Source organism: Strongylocentrotus purpuratus, unplaced genomic scaffold (genome assembly GCF_000002235.5).
Source record: "Strongylocentrotus purpuratus isolate Spur 01 unplaced genomic scaffold, Spur_5.0 spur5_scaffold_3, whole genome shotgun sequence".
Classification (NCBI taxonomy): domain Eukaryota; kingdom Metazoa; phylum Echinodermata; class Echinoidea; order Camarodonta; family Strongylocentrotidae; genus Strongylocentrotus; species Strongylocentrotus purpuratus.
The window spans coordinates 7,351,615-7,366,161 of NW_022145609.1; the positions used below are offsets into that span (position 1 = coordinate 7,351,615).

Sequence of the window (14,547 nt, forward strand, 5' to 3'; positions counted from 1 at the left end):
TTGGATCAAATTTATTGTTGGAAACTGTGTTTGAAGTACCTTTATAATATGCTAAATATCTCTGAATTAGAAATTGTTGACAAAAATTGCTATAACTTGAAAATTATTCATCAGAATTGCTTCAACATTGGCAGTAACATTTGATTTCATACAACGAACAATCCTATAATGGTTTTTATTTGCACACACATTCCTCACAACAGAATCATCTTCAAAAAATCATTCTAATTTCTGTTTTTTCTTTGAAATATTATAATTTTATGTAAATGATGAAAGTTAAACAAACGGTGTCATAGGATTGTTGTGCATACCATGTACTATCAAAATCACATAAAAGTGCCTTGATATTGTAATTACAATTACAGTAGTACTAGTAGTACAAAGAACAAGCACTACAATATCTTTTGAATATTCATGTCCTTGAGAAATTTGCGGACAATTTGCATATTTAATGAGATAAATAAATTTCACGAAAAGATTTAGATTTTCCATTGTCTCAGTTTCCAGAAATATATGGTTTATAGGAGTTTACTCCATTAAGTAATGATTGATTCAGAATTCTTCATCAACTTGCATTTTACTGTATTTTACCAGACTGGCCCCCTTAAGAAAATTAACATTGAACATTTTATCAGTATTAAACAGGGAGAAAGAAATGGAGAGGAAACTAATCAAAACGAACATTTAAAATACATACTATATGTTCATACATGATGGATACGAATGCAGGTATGTTAAAAATTGAAATAATTCATTATAGAGCGATGATAAATCAATTCTTTGACTTTGATTGATTCGTTCAATGTTAAATTAATGCGGTGACTTGTCGGTTACGAACGGCAGGCTTAGATATCTACTCAATCTATCACACAATACGAAATCTATCTGTAGTTAGATATATAGATAGATAGTTTATTGGTTTCCACAATATCTCATTTTACAAAGAGTGATTGAAAATGATTATAATATACATACAATACCGGTACACACTATTCAGAATATTGTCCATTAAGTTGAACTTAAGAGATATAGTGGCGGAGCCTATATGGAAAAGCAGAGCTTGTTGTGGATAGGCTCCTTAAACTTCAAACGACATAATTAACTAAAGTAAAGTTACTAATGTAAAAAAAACGCTAAAACAGGGAAAGGGAGATTACAGGGATACATGAACCGATACTCACAATTAACTACAAAAGACAAGGAAAATGGAAGGGAATATATCTGCAGCTTATTAATATTACAATATTACAATATAGTTTGTTCTCGATATGAGTATATTATAAACAGAGGTGTCAATTTGTATCTGTGGTTGGGGGATGATAGGTGCCAAAATATTTTCGGCAATGGATCAAAGCAACCAAGAAGTAGAAGCGTGTGGCAGGTTGCATCCCCTCCCTTCCAAGTTATTAACTTTTTCAAGTCACCCTCAATAAAGATAACATTTCAGAGAATATAAGAGTGGTAATAAAATTAATAACATGCTAAATGTTAGTACTGACTCTTGCCTGCAGTGTAGGCCTACCAGACTGATATCATCTATTTTTAAACGAAATTTAGACATTACCCCCAAAAAATCCAATGTTGAGGGATATCAACTTGTGAAAGTATTATGTTACCAGTGGGCAAATGCATTAATAAGCAAGCAGGAAAGGTTCATGTAGACAGAAAATTCTTTATTTCCTGGTGATAGAAACATACATTTTATGAATATTGATGTCTCCAAACAACATTCATCATGAAAAACCCATTCCAATATTCTGTGTAAGGAGATCTCAAAAAACATAGTTCTCATTAGTAAATGAAAAACATATTGCTTTTGGTTCTTCATTTGACTCTCTTCCTTCTTTAATAGACCAGTTCACGGTTAGCACATTACTGCAATGACCCCGAATATCCACAGATCTTAAAAACATGAAGAGGTCCCACTTTTTACATTTTGAAATAATCACTCCTACAGCGATGGAGGTGCTATATAAATAGCCTTTGTTTCCCCTTTTCAAAGAATACTTCCACCTGTGTATCATGGATGGCACTGAATGTGCATGAATGAATAATGTTACATAACTTTCATGAACACGTATCCAGTATTTCGTCTCCGTGTATTTCAAAATTTGTTCTGCAATGACCTTTATCTGCTCATGCTCAGACTGCAACCGTGATCTCTGCGGGAAACTCAATTCAATGAAACAGAATATCACTGATGCAAAATTTGGTTCTCAAAATGACAGAAAATTTCCACTCCTGATCTCATACAAACTGTCTGTTTCTTAAAAACATAATATATAACTTATATTCCAACTACCGAAAAACAAACTTCCATTATCTCCTTCTTCACCCAGATATACTTATTATACCAGATACGCTGTTTAAACATAATATTCCCCTAAGGCCCTGACCGGAGCACTATTTTTTTTCTTCAAAAGCTATAACCAGTCTTAGAAGGTGCATTATTATTGGAAGGGTGTTATAAACATAACTTCAAACTTAATAACATTCTAACCTTCAAAAACACATCTCATGTCTGTTACGTTTGAATACAATACATAGGCCTACATCAGCTTTTCAATAAAACAAAAATAAGTTGTGACATAATAATCTTTCTCCAAAATATCGAACTGAAGTATTCTGTTGTATTGCTTGTTTATGTACATACAAAGAGCTTACTAGGCACTAGATCCATGTATGTAACTTAAGAAAGAACTCTTTGTTTACCCGATTTTGTTCAGGTGTCTATGCAAAATTGTTATTAAAAGATGCATGTGTTTCTCTCGTAATTTAGGTTAATAATTTCGTTCAAGGTAAATAGAGGAAAATGTATCTCATTTTCTCCATTTGCTATCAAAAGATTTTGCTTCTTTCGGAAAATAGCTCTTCAAATGTTTTACAATTCTAGAGATATATATAAACAAAGAAATGAATGAAATCAATAAAACAAAATAGATAGTGAGTATGAATCCGAGAACAAACTGAAAGTTTCGTCTCCTACATGCTACCATTTGGACAAAACCGTCTTTCTTTTGTCTTTCTTCCTTTTCTCTTCCCTCTTCCTTTTTTCTTCTGTCCGTTTCTTCCCATTTTCACTTTTTCCCCTTTTCACTTTTTCCCAGGTATAGCAAGCCCATATGGGGATGATCTGGGTCAGTCTTGTGCCATCTGGGCTAAATGGAACCCATATATGTATCCCATATGCGGCCAATATTTAGTAACCATATGGGATCTATCTGGGCCAGCCCTTATGGGTCCCAGATGGGAATGAGTTGGGCGTACACATATGGGTAAAATATGAATATGCCCATGTGGGTAACACATGGGGAAAATCTGGGTTAACCCACATGGGATATATCTGGGTTAACCAATATGGGTACCGAATGGAATTCAGCTGGGCATACCCATTTGGGCCCAGTTGGGTTTGGGTCCCATCTGGGTCCCATCTGTCTTATATGGGTTTACCCATATGCGCCCCATATTGTTCATATATATAGATAGCGAGCGAAGCCAGTGGAGCGAGAATTTAGAGGAGTGAAAAATTGCTAAATATAGAGCTAAATGTTGGACTCTCATCGTGCTCTTCATCATATCTTTATCTACAACTTCTTATAGAAGATATCTGCGGAATGTAGGATGTATAGAACTTTGATTTAGCTTGGAGAATATTGGATTGAAAAGTGAGACATCTTCAAACTGGTCTTCCTTTTTATCTTCTGGTCCCATGTGCTGGTTTTTATGGGGTTGTTTTTAACTGAGAGTGCAGTTCACATTGGAATTAGAGCTACACTGAAACATGTTCACTGAACTTCCGATGGTCTATTCAAAGGAATAGGTGAATTCTCTTCATTCTACACACCTGTATCAGTTGAATGCACATTGGACTTCGTTATCATCACAATGGCTGCATCACTTAATACAAGACAACAAGCTGCTGTAACTAGTCAGGTAATAAGAGACTTAGTCAAGAATGATGAATTCACTAACCTCCTGGATGCCATTGTTAGTAAAGCTATTGATAAGAAAATGGGTGAATTTCTTACTTCAATTGAGAAAATCCAGGGAGATATGTTTGATGTCCTGAAGAACCTTGAGGAGAAAGAGAAAGAAGTTATACACCTGAAAGAAACAATTGTTCATCAACAGCATGATATCAACCGAATGGAATCTGCCATCAATGCAATGGAACAGTACTCTAGACGATCAAATATCCGGATATTTGGTCTGCAAGAAAAGAAAGGGGAAAACACAGATGCCCTTGTAGCTGACGTCATCACTCGCAAGCTTGGTGTAACCTTGGATCCAGTGAGAGACCTAGATCGCACTCACCGTACAGGAAGGCTGCATGATAACAGTGAGCCATCAGCACCAGGTACATCGTCGACTGATGCTTCATCAGCTAGGAAGGCCCGATCACGTCCCATAATTGTCAAGTTGACAACCTACAGGAAGAGGAGAGAGGTTATCTACAATAGAAAGAAATTGAAAGGAACAGGGATAGTAATTGTCGAAGACTTGACAGTTGAGAATCAGAAACTTCTGTCTGCAACACGTAAGACTTCAGGTGTCACAGCTGCATGGTCTTCCGACGGTCGAATCATTGCTCTTATCAACGCAACCGGAGGTAAGAGCATCACCAAACTTATTGCAAGTGAAGGAGATCTGAAAAACATTAAAACACATTCATGATATACTGTATAACACCTTGTTGGAATGTCTCACTTCTACAACTCATGCAGCTTTTTTATAAAGCAGACTACTAAAATATACCAATCCATTCCTCCGATACCTATATAGGCATTTTATTTATTTTACATATTCCATTTTTATGTCCATTTTTATGTACGATTTTAAATACATTTTTTAAGTACATTTTTAAGTACATTTTTAAGGTGACTTAGCCTTTGTTCAGTACTGTTTGTTTGTTTTCTTGAACATCAATTTTTTATATATTTTTTTTTTGGTTGTTGTTAAATGTCTACCTGTAACAATTTGAGAGAATGCCTAAGTAAATGCAACCATGACTTAAACACCTTGCATGAATTTTTATCGCTTGATAATATTGATTTTTGTCCTTGTAAGAAATATTTTACACCTGATGAGTTTAATACATACATTACAAACAAAGCAAAATCTGCAAATCCACTTTCATGTATCCATTTGAATTCAAGAAGTCTTCTTCATAGTTTTGATAATATCACTGAATTCTTAAACAGTGTGAAACTAGAGCCTACAGTACTATGTGTCACAGAAACCTGGTTCCAGGAGCACACCATACACCCTTTGTGTAATATAGATGGTTATGAATTTGAAGGCGTTAGCCGCTTGTCAAGAAGGGGTGGAGGAGTTGGGATTTTTGTAAACAATAATGTGCAATATATAAGACGTCCCGACTTAGAACAGACCGATAGCTGTATTGAAAGTGTATTTGTGGAAATTGTCAATAAGAATTCTGGTATAATTGTTGGGTCAATTTATAGGCCTCCGGATCAGTCTGTTGATGATTTTTTAGAGAGATTCTCAAATTTTTTTAGCGTTGTAAATAGTGAAAATAAAATTATTTATTTATTAGGTGATTACAATATCAATTTATTGAATGTAGGTAAAGTGCAACATGTTGATAATTTCATCAATTTACTATTGTCGCATCATATGTATCAGTTGATAGACCATCCTACCAGAATCACTGACGACACAATTTCTTTGATTGACAATGTAATTACTAATAATGTAGACAATGTTGAATCAGGAATATTTATAACAGACATCAGCGATCATTTACCTGTATATTGTATTAGCTGGAATGATATTCAATCTCAGCAAAATTTTAATAAGCCATTAAGAATAATCAATGATAAAAGTATAAATTGTTTTTTAAGATCCCTTCAGATGGTCCAATGGTCTTGCCATAATAACAATCCAAATGTAAATTATGTGCAATTTTTAGAAAGGTTTTTAAATGTATATAATCTGTGTTTTCCTTTAGAATGTTTGAAAAAAACACCCAAAAAAAATAAACCATGGATCAATCCTGATATTCGTAAGTTGTCAAAGAAAAAATGTCGTTCATATCGACTTTATCTGAGAAACCCAACACCGTATCGAAAAGAAGTGTACAGAAAATGTCGGAATAAAGTCAATAATATGATTAAACAAGCTAAAAAACACTATTTCATGGAAAATTTTGCAACAGCCAAAGGGAATATGAAAAAGACTTGGAACATAGTTAATTGTGCAATGGGTCGTGTAAATAAAAAGTGCAGTATTAATTTTTTGATATCTAATGATCAGGTGTTACATGATACCTCCAAAATTTGTAATGTATTTAATGAATATTTTATTAATATTGTATCTGAATTGAAATATCCTGTTGATCAGGGCAATAATTTAAATTTGAATCCTTGTCGTTATTTGGATAGGAATTCTAGTACGTGTTATTTTAAACCAATCACATGTTCCGAGATCATTGATATTGTGTCTAATATAAAGAGAGATTGCAGTCCTGGGTACGATGATATAAGTATCAAGGTTATAAAGAAATCTATACATATTTTATGTCAACCCATCTGTGCAATATTCAATCAATGCTTAGATTTAGGTATATTTCCTGATGAATTAAAGATTGCTCGTGTGGTTCCTGTATATAAAAATGGCTCAAGTGAAAATGTTGCAAATTACAGACCCATATCAGTCTTGCCAATTTTCTCTAAAATTTTAGAAAAATGTATGTACAATAGATTATTTGATTTTATAAGCAAGTACAATATATTATCTTTGAACCAGTATGGTTTCCGTCCTGGACATTCGACGTCATCGGCTCTTATTGATTTTGTTCACACTGTTGTTAATGCTCTTGATAACAAGAAATATATGATTGCAATGTTTTTAGATTTGAAGAAGGCTTTTGATACAGTAGATCACGCTATTTTATTACACAAACTTGAATTATATGGCATGAGAGGTATTGTACTTAAATTATTTGAAAGTTATTTATCAAATAGAAAACAATATGTTGAAATTTCTAAATGCAAATCACAGCAAGGGACTATCTCATGTGGGGTACCACAGGGTTCTATCTTAGGACCACTGTTGTTTCTTTTATTTATAAATGACCTTAGTAAAGTATCTAAATTATTACATTGTATTATGTTTGCTGACGACACCAGTCTGTTTTTATCCCATCCTAACTGTCAGGACTTACATAATCTATTCAATTCTGAACTTGAATTAATATCTGAGTGGTTTTACGCAAATAAAATGATAATCAATGTAGCAAAAACCAGTTATATTATTTTTAGTAATTTATTGATACCAGATTATCTTTCAATTAGAGTGTGCAATACAGATATTAAGTGTGTAACGTCAGTAAAATTTTTAGGCATTACAATAGATCATAAACTTACATGGAAAAATCACATTGATAGTCTGTGCAATAAGCTGGCAAAAAATATAGGAATAATGTATTGTTTAAGATCATTTCTAAAGGAGATTTTAAAAATGATTTATTATGCAATTGTATATCCGTACCTTAATTATGGTATTCTTGTCTGGGGTAATGCAAGTAATAATCACATTGATAGATTGTTTATTTTACAAAAACGTGCAATACGAAATATGTCTCATGCACCTTACCTTGCCCATACCAACCCTTTATTTATTGAATCAGGTGTTTTGAAATTTCATGATATATATGTATTTCAGGTACTTATATTTATGTACTTATGTAACAATCACCTCTTGCCAGACTATATTAAAACATTCTTTCAGTTCAATAATGAATATCATGGATACAATACAAGAAATGCTAATGATTTTCATTTACCCAAACCGAGGCTCTCATCTTTTAAAAACTCAATATTATTTCAAGGACCCCAAATCTGGAACTCTCTTTCTTCAGATATTAAACAAGCAGTTTCGTTAAATGTTTTTAAGTCAAAATCTAGGCACTTAATTTTAGACAGGTATTCACCAAGTTTGTTTGTTTAAATGTATAGGTATACCCCCCCCCTTTATGTTGTTGTAAGTGATTTGTTATTTTTTGTAGCGTCCTTAATGTATTATGTTACAGGGTCAGCTAATCACAAGGCTTGTTCCTTTCTTGCTGTCCCTCTCATACTTAATCCAAATGTATACTTTGTTATTAATTTTTCTTGTGAATTTTATCCTTTGTATCATGTTGATTTATGTATGTTTTCATGTGTTTTCTGGATTTTTATGAGCAAATAAATTGAAAAATTGAAAATATGCTTCTTGGGTGCAGATGCCTAAGGGCCCCAGATGGTTTTCCATATGGGGCCCATGTTTCAGAGAATATGGGACCCATGTTGTTCCCACATGGGCTTACTACCTGGGTTATTATCCTCTCTGTCTCTCATTATCTCTCTCTCTCCCACTCTCTACTTCTATTTTGCGCTTCGCGCTTAACATAGCTCATTGCTTTTTAACGCTGCGGCTCTGCATTTGGCGCACTGCTTTTCTATGATTCTGTTGGATTGAATAAATTGAATAAATTCATCAATTCCTGATGAAGCCGTATGAGCGAGAATTCATATACGGTTGTCTCATTTACTTTGTTTTCTATTTATGTATGTATTTCTTATGAAAATGAGATAGCAAAATGTGTATATTGATGGTCATCTTGCGAGTAATAACCATTAACTACTTTCATCGGGCTCTCATCATTAATTTTACTCTTCCTTTTTTTTTTATGGTGAATTACTGGGGGATGATTGTACAGGCCATCCCCCACCTGAAATATTGGGGGGGGGGATATATCCCCCCCCCCCCCCCCCCCCCCCCCGGGATCGACACCCATGAATTATAAACATAGTTGGTATGGTCACACCGTTTTTTACTCATTGTAATGAACAAAACTATACAGCTTGGAGACAAGAATAGTCAGGAATCAGGAATGACAATATGTATTCAAATAATAACATTCCAATTTTCTTCTGAATACATGAACACTTACAGGCCTTTTAATCACAGAATCGAGAGAATTCCAGAACTTAGGACCTGTATATATTAAGGTATTTTTAACAGAGCGTGTTCTTGTTCCAGGTTGGTGATAGGAAAACGCCTGTCGGGTAGGGTAGTCGTAGACTTGATTTCTTTCTTGAACAAATAAGATAGTGCCCGGGGCAGTTCGTTGTTATTCAGCTAAAACATGTGGCAGTCTAATCATGGACCTATTATGGATGGAAATTAAACGTGATTCTTTCTTTGATCCTATGATAGTCACCGCCTTCTGATTATGTGCATCTTAATGAGAACATTCAGTTGTTTTAACAATAACGACTGCGTAAGCATTTTCGGGCATTGACAAAGGAGCAGTTTCCCTCTCTTGGGTTTTGTTTGGATGGTGTAATCTGTAAGAGTATGTCTTCAATAAAAACATCCCCAATGGGGAGCAGCAAAGTTAAAAAGCAGACGATTTGGGTGATATGAAATTTATTATTACTGATTTGCACACTTTTGCACGCACCAATGACCTTATAAAACAACTAGAAGGCCATGGTCTTTATAAGCCCTGTGCGTTGTAATTCTGGAATATTATGAGGAAATTGGGGAAAACGGGAATTTAAATCACAAACAATCCAAACAAAACCTATCTGGTAATATCAACATGTTTTTCAAAAATAGAACACAGTACACGGAACAACAATTTCCAATTATTAACCAGAACTGCACATCGATTTCCCATGATTTAAGCGATTTATTATCTTCAGCCTGTTTTTGGAACACTTTCAATTTTCAATGAATGCGGTGACTTGTCGGTTACGAGCAGATGGTTATGGCAGGCTTCGATATTCTATAAAACTAGAAGCTATCTAGACAATACTTCAACAGAAAGCTGGATAGAGACACTTCGTCACATCAAAGTTTATCATCATTTCACAGAATTCTACTCGAACACCGCATCGAAATCAGGTAGGCCCAACATCTCTTACGTTATGCCTGTTACAGTTTCTAATTGTATTGATAATGATATCGATTATTTAGTAGCGCTAAAACAAAAAGTACTTTATCGCTTACAGAGTAACAGAATGCTAAAAGAAACATAACATTCATAAATAGGTAAATCATACTATATTACTGAAGCAAGAAGTATGTTCTTTTAATGGATCTTCTGAAAGTGGACAGACAGGTTAATACTCTATAAATGGAAAGGGGAAAATTGTTCTACGTTTTCGAAGCAGCCGATGTAGGACGTGTTTTGGTAGATGAGAGTCTGGATTTGGGAATAATTAATATATATTCAGTTGTTGAGCGTAGGTCTGCGTTTCTTTAGACATTTCTTCGCCTCTTGTGCAACGGGCTTTTAGTGCACATTAATCAGGGAGCTATATGCTTCTAATTGTGATGGCCCAGTGATCTCGTAATCGGGAGATCCCTGGTTCGTAACACTAAAGGGTGCTAGTTTCGTTCGGCAAGGCATTAATATACAAATAATACACAGCAGTGAGGACATTAGTAAGAATTATACCCACACACAAAGTACCTTTGGAACAGTCTAACACGCCCGAGGCGATGACCGAGGTTGTAACTGGACTGTTTCGAAGGTTATTTTACTAATGCCCAAACAAAATGATGTGCATTAATTTATTGTTTAATAAGATGATGTTTTATTTGTTTTATAAAATGATTTTATTTATGACCAGTCATAAGTATTTACTAATGACCAGTTATTAGTAAAATTACGTGTTAGGCAAAGTAAATGCCTGGTCACGTGTACGCTCTCAACCAATCATTTGATTAGGATCCGCTTCATCATCTTATCATCCTCATTAATCACACTAACCTACCCCTACCTTCCTAAATTTCTTTTTTTTTAAATCAAATAATAATTGGGTATGAGCCATTATCATTACTGCATGTTTGTGGAGTAAAATGTACCTAAAATTGGTTGAAGATTGGTTTTAAGTCTTACCCAACACACATAATAATAATATGGTCCTTTTTAACCTCCCTTGTGTAAAATAATTGTACCCAACACTTTTAAAGGGGAAGTTTGAGTAATATTACAAGATGGTATGTCAAGTACGGGGTCAAGTACTGTTGTCAGATTATTCATTAAATTAAATTTCTTAATATTTTCCGTGCATTGATAGCAATTTAAAGACATTACATTCTCCTGCCGCTATTCCGTGAAAATGAAACTAAGCGATGAATCTTTATCATCGTCTTCTCAAGGAGGGTGGGGTAAAGCTGTTAAGTGCATGTAAAGACAGCAGTGTATATAAGAGGGCCGGGAACATCGTCTTTCAATAGAGCATTCAAAACATGTTCAGTTGTTTGGTTTCAGAAAGCGGAGAATATGACTGAATGTAGATATTCTGAAGCTTTCTGCCTTGCATTCTTCGGAGGAAACCACAATTCCAGTATTTTCTGGCAGACAATCGTCTCGAAGCCCGTTTTTTGTCGCGCAATGTATCTTTATATTGTCCGATTTCAGCTTTCTGTTCATTCTTGATGAGTGGTAAAAGAAGGCTTCAGTAGGTCACTATTCTATGCTGATATTCTTAGTTGTGTTGCGATTTCACCTAACTTTTACCAAATGATCAAAATGTATTCCATGTTGACTCTATTTTATTTAGACTTTGAAAATGGCGTCAAAAATCCTGATTGCTCTCTACTTTCTGATTGCCTTGGCCCTGGCAGCAAGTGTTTTAGTCGAGGAAGATGCGATCGACAATTCTGATGCCTTGAATGTCGGGGAAAACGTACGCAACCCAATAGTTGGTAAGCGATTCATTTTTAAAGATGTCAACTAACTAAACTAATATAATTACAAAACATTCAACCTAAAGCAATGACAATATCCGTAGGCGTGTACGGTCACATATTGAAATGTGCTAACGTGACAATAGTGTCTTCACATAATCCGAACAGGTTTGAGAAAGTGTGCGCTGAGGTTTAAAGATAGACAACTAGAGTCTTCAAAATTAAATATTATCAGAGTTGTTTTCAGTATTAAAATTATATGCATGTTAGTTTCCTTCCACCCCCCCCCCCCCCGCTTCATCTCTCTCTCTCTCTCTCTCTATTACAAAATGGGGACTTCATACGTGGTGATATGTACCATAGAAATATGGTTTGTCACTATCATTACTACAGTCAAACCCGACTACTTAAATATACTATGTCCCTTTTGCAGCGAACCTCAAATGCTGTAGAACTTTGCAGGAATTATGATTATGTCATGTGTGTCCTATCTGTAAAATTTAAACGTTAGCAGTGTCCGAATATTCAAATTATGCAAGGAAACCCGTTTACTTGCTAGACTTCATTGTCAGACACTACTGAGTGACTGACTGGCTTTTTTCCTTCTTTGGTAATAACATACATAAAATGAGCTGTAAAGGGTACGTGAGCATTTGTCTACATCAATAACCCACTTCTTGTAATGGCCAAAATTAAACTGATTGAATCTTTGCGCAGCATAAAACGAACAACCATGCAGTACAATGGTCTGAAAATCAAGACTATTACTTATTGGTTTTATAGCCCCTAAGTCGATTTGACAACTAATAGTTGTTATTTTCCAACTTAAAGACATTTTCAAGCCCCACTTTTTAAGGGGAGTTCTAAATTAGTATCATCTTTCAAATGCCGTTGGAATTTAACTTTTTCATTTTTTGGGCCTGCAAACGGGACATAGTACCTTTAAGGCCACCAAATGAAAACATATAAAGTGGGCCACTGACTATAGGTGGCCCTTCCAGACAGGTTCTTCAACACATATTCCCTTCTATATTTGGAGGCAATATCGGTGACATCTAAAGGCGGATGGCCTAATAATAAAGAGGCGGCCACGAAGGGAGGTTTGTTAGAGAAAGCCGCTGATTTAACATTTTAGAAAGATTAACACTTGTTGTCACTTTATATCCTTGTCGATGATATTTCAAGATTTACCGCCCAAGTGTTGTTTGATTTGAATTGATATATTATTGTTTCGATCATTATTTTGGGGGTCTTTTATTGTCGTATTGCAGAATGTGTTCGCAACGGAATTAATTGCCTCTGCCAGGGACCGAACTTAGTATCTTGTGATGGTAAGTCAAGATTTATCAATGATCTAAAAAATCTTTTAAAAAACGCATATTTTATAGAATGCTCTTTCTATGAATAGTAATAATCCACCCCCAATTTTTGATTCAACACCTCTCTTAGATAGTCATGCAAATGAGAAAGGTCAATAAAGACAAACTTCAAAACTCAGCAAGATAAATTTATTTCGCTGTCCTCTTTACCGTTACCACCCTCAACATGATCAATGCCATTGAACGTAATGATTTAGTTAATAATAGCAATACTGCTAATGTCGATATATGACTCGTGTATGTGCAGTACAGGCATAAATAATTGTATTGATAACATTTACGTTGTTGTTCACCGAAATATTAATTACGAATGAGTGTGTTGTTCTAAAGACTACCAAGGAGCACTCAACAATTATGACACAAGATGGTTTATAAGTTTGCATAATTTTGATCAAAAAGACTTTGCATAATTTGTTGTTTTAAATTACATTATAGAGAGCATGTTTATTTCATACGAGTCAGGCTCGAACAACTATCGTTGTCATTTGATTGATGATTTAATATAGGATGATTAAACAACTAAGCACGGCTGGCAACTTCCTATGTTTTAGGATTGCATTTTAGTATAGAGGGCATGGAATCATACCTAAAGTTACTTATAATTGGGAGAATTATCCAATCCATATTTTGTCTCTATTTAAATTCATATTCGTTAAAGGGTTGGATACGTTTTACACATAAGAGGGGAAAAGGGACCATGCATGCTTGTTGGGTAAGAGTTTACCAACACTCGGTATTGTTTAACCGAGGTTGGGTACATTTTATTCAACAAACATGCATTTTGACCTCTTATGTGCACAGTTTTACCCAATTCTACACTGCTCGCAGAATGCACATGTACGACTCTTTATTATCCCGCTAGCAGAATCACAACATATCACAGCACTTTACCCTTTCTGACTTGCAACCGGCGCATGCACATTGTCAGTACACAGCCAAAACACCCGAGAATCATTTATAACATATTTCCTTTTCTTTTATTTTAACAGAAGATTCAGGCTAGAATGGAAAAGTTCGGGAAGCAGACTAGCTGGATCTTCTCCATGTGGTCAGACGACTTCTCTGTTTGTTGAGACTTTTGTCAAATTAATGCGAAACACAAATCATTGGTGATCATGGACTTTCTTTGTGTTAGTGATACGCTATACAAGTATCGTTCATTATTATTAATATTATTATCAGTCATGATTGACCTTAACCCTAACCCCAACCAATATATAACCCTGCCTTTAAAATAAAAATTGAAATACGTATATATATATACAATTTTAATCTCGTTTCAAAGTCAAGTATCAATATGCCTACAGTCATGTAGCCCAATGTAGTATTGTGTTGACAACAGGTTTAGCCAATTCACTGGAGAATGTGATTGTTTGATATAATGCATTGAACAGTACGACCTTGTGAATGTGCTTTGTATGTAAAGGAAACGTGTAAAGGAAAACATTGAGGCGTATAC

At 34.8% G+C, this 14,547-nt stretch overlaps 1 long non-coding RNA gene across 1 annotated transcript; it reads left to right on the plus strand.

Moving 5' to 3' along the window:
• The first annotated feature begins 9,884 nt into the window (after positions 1-9,884).
• Positions 9,885-14,287, plus strand: LOC105442192. The gene is made up of 4 exons (XR_972313.2): positions 9,885-9,915; positions 11,583-11,727; positions 12,981-13,040; positions 14,078-14,287. It is a non-coding gene; the product is annotated as an uncharacterized LOC105442192 (long non-coding RNA).
• Positions 14,288-14,547: the final 260 nt, after the last annotated feature.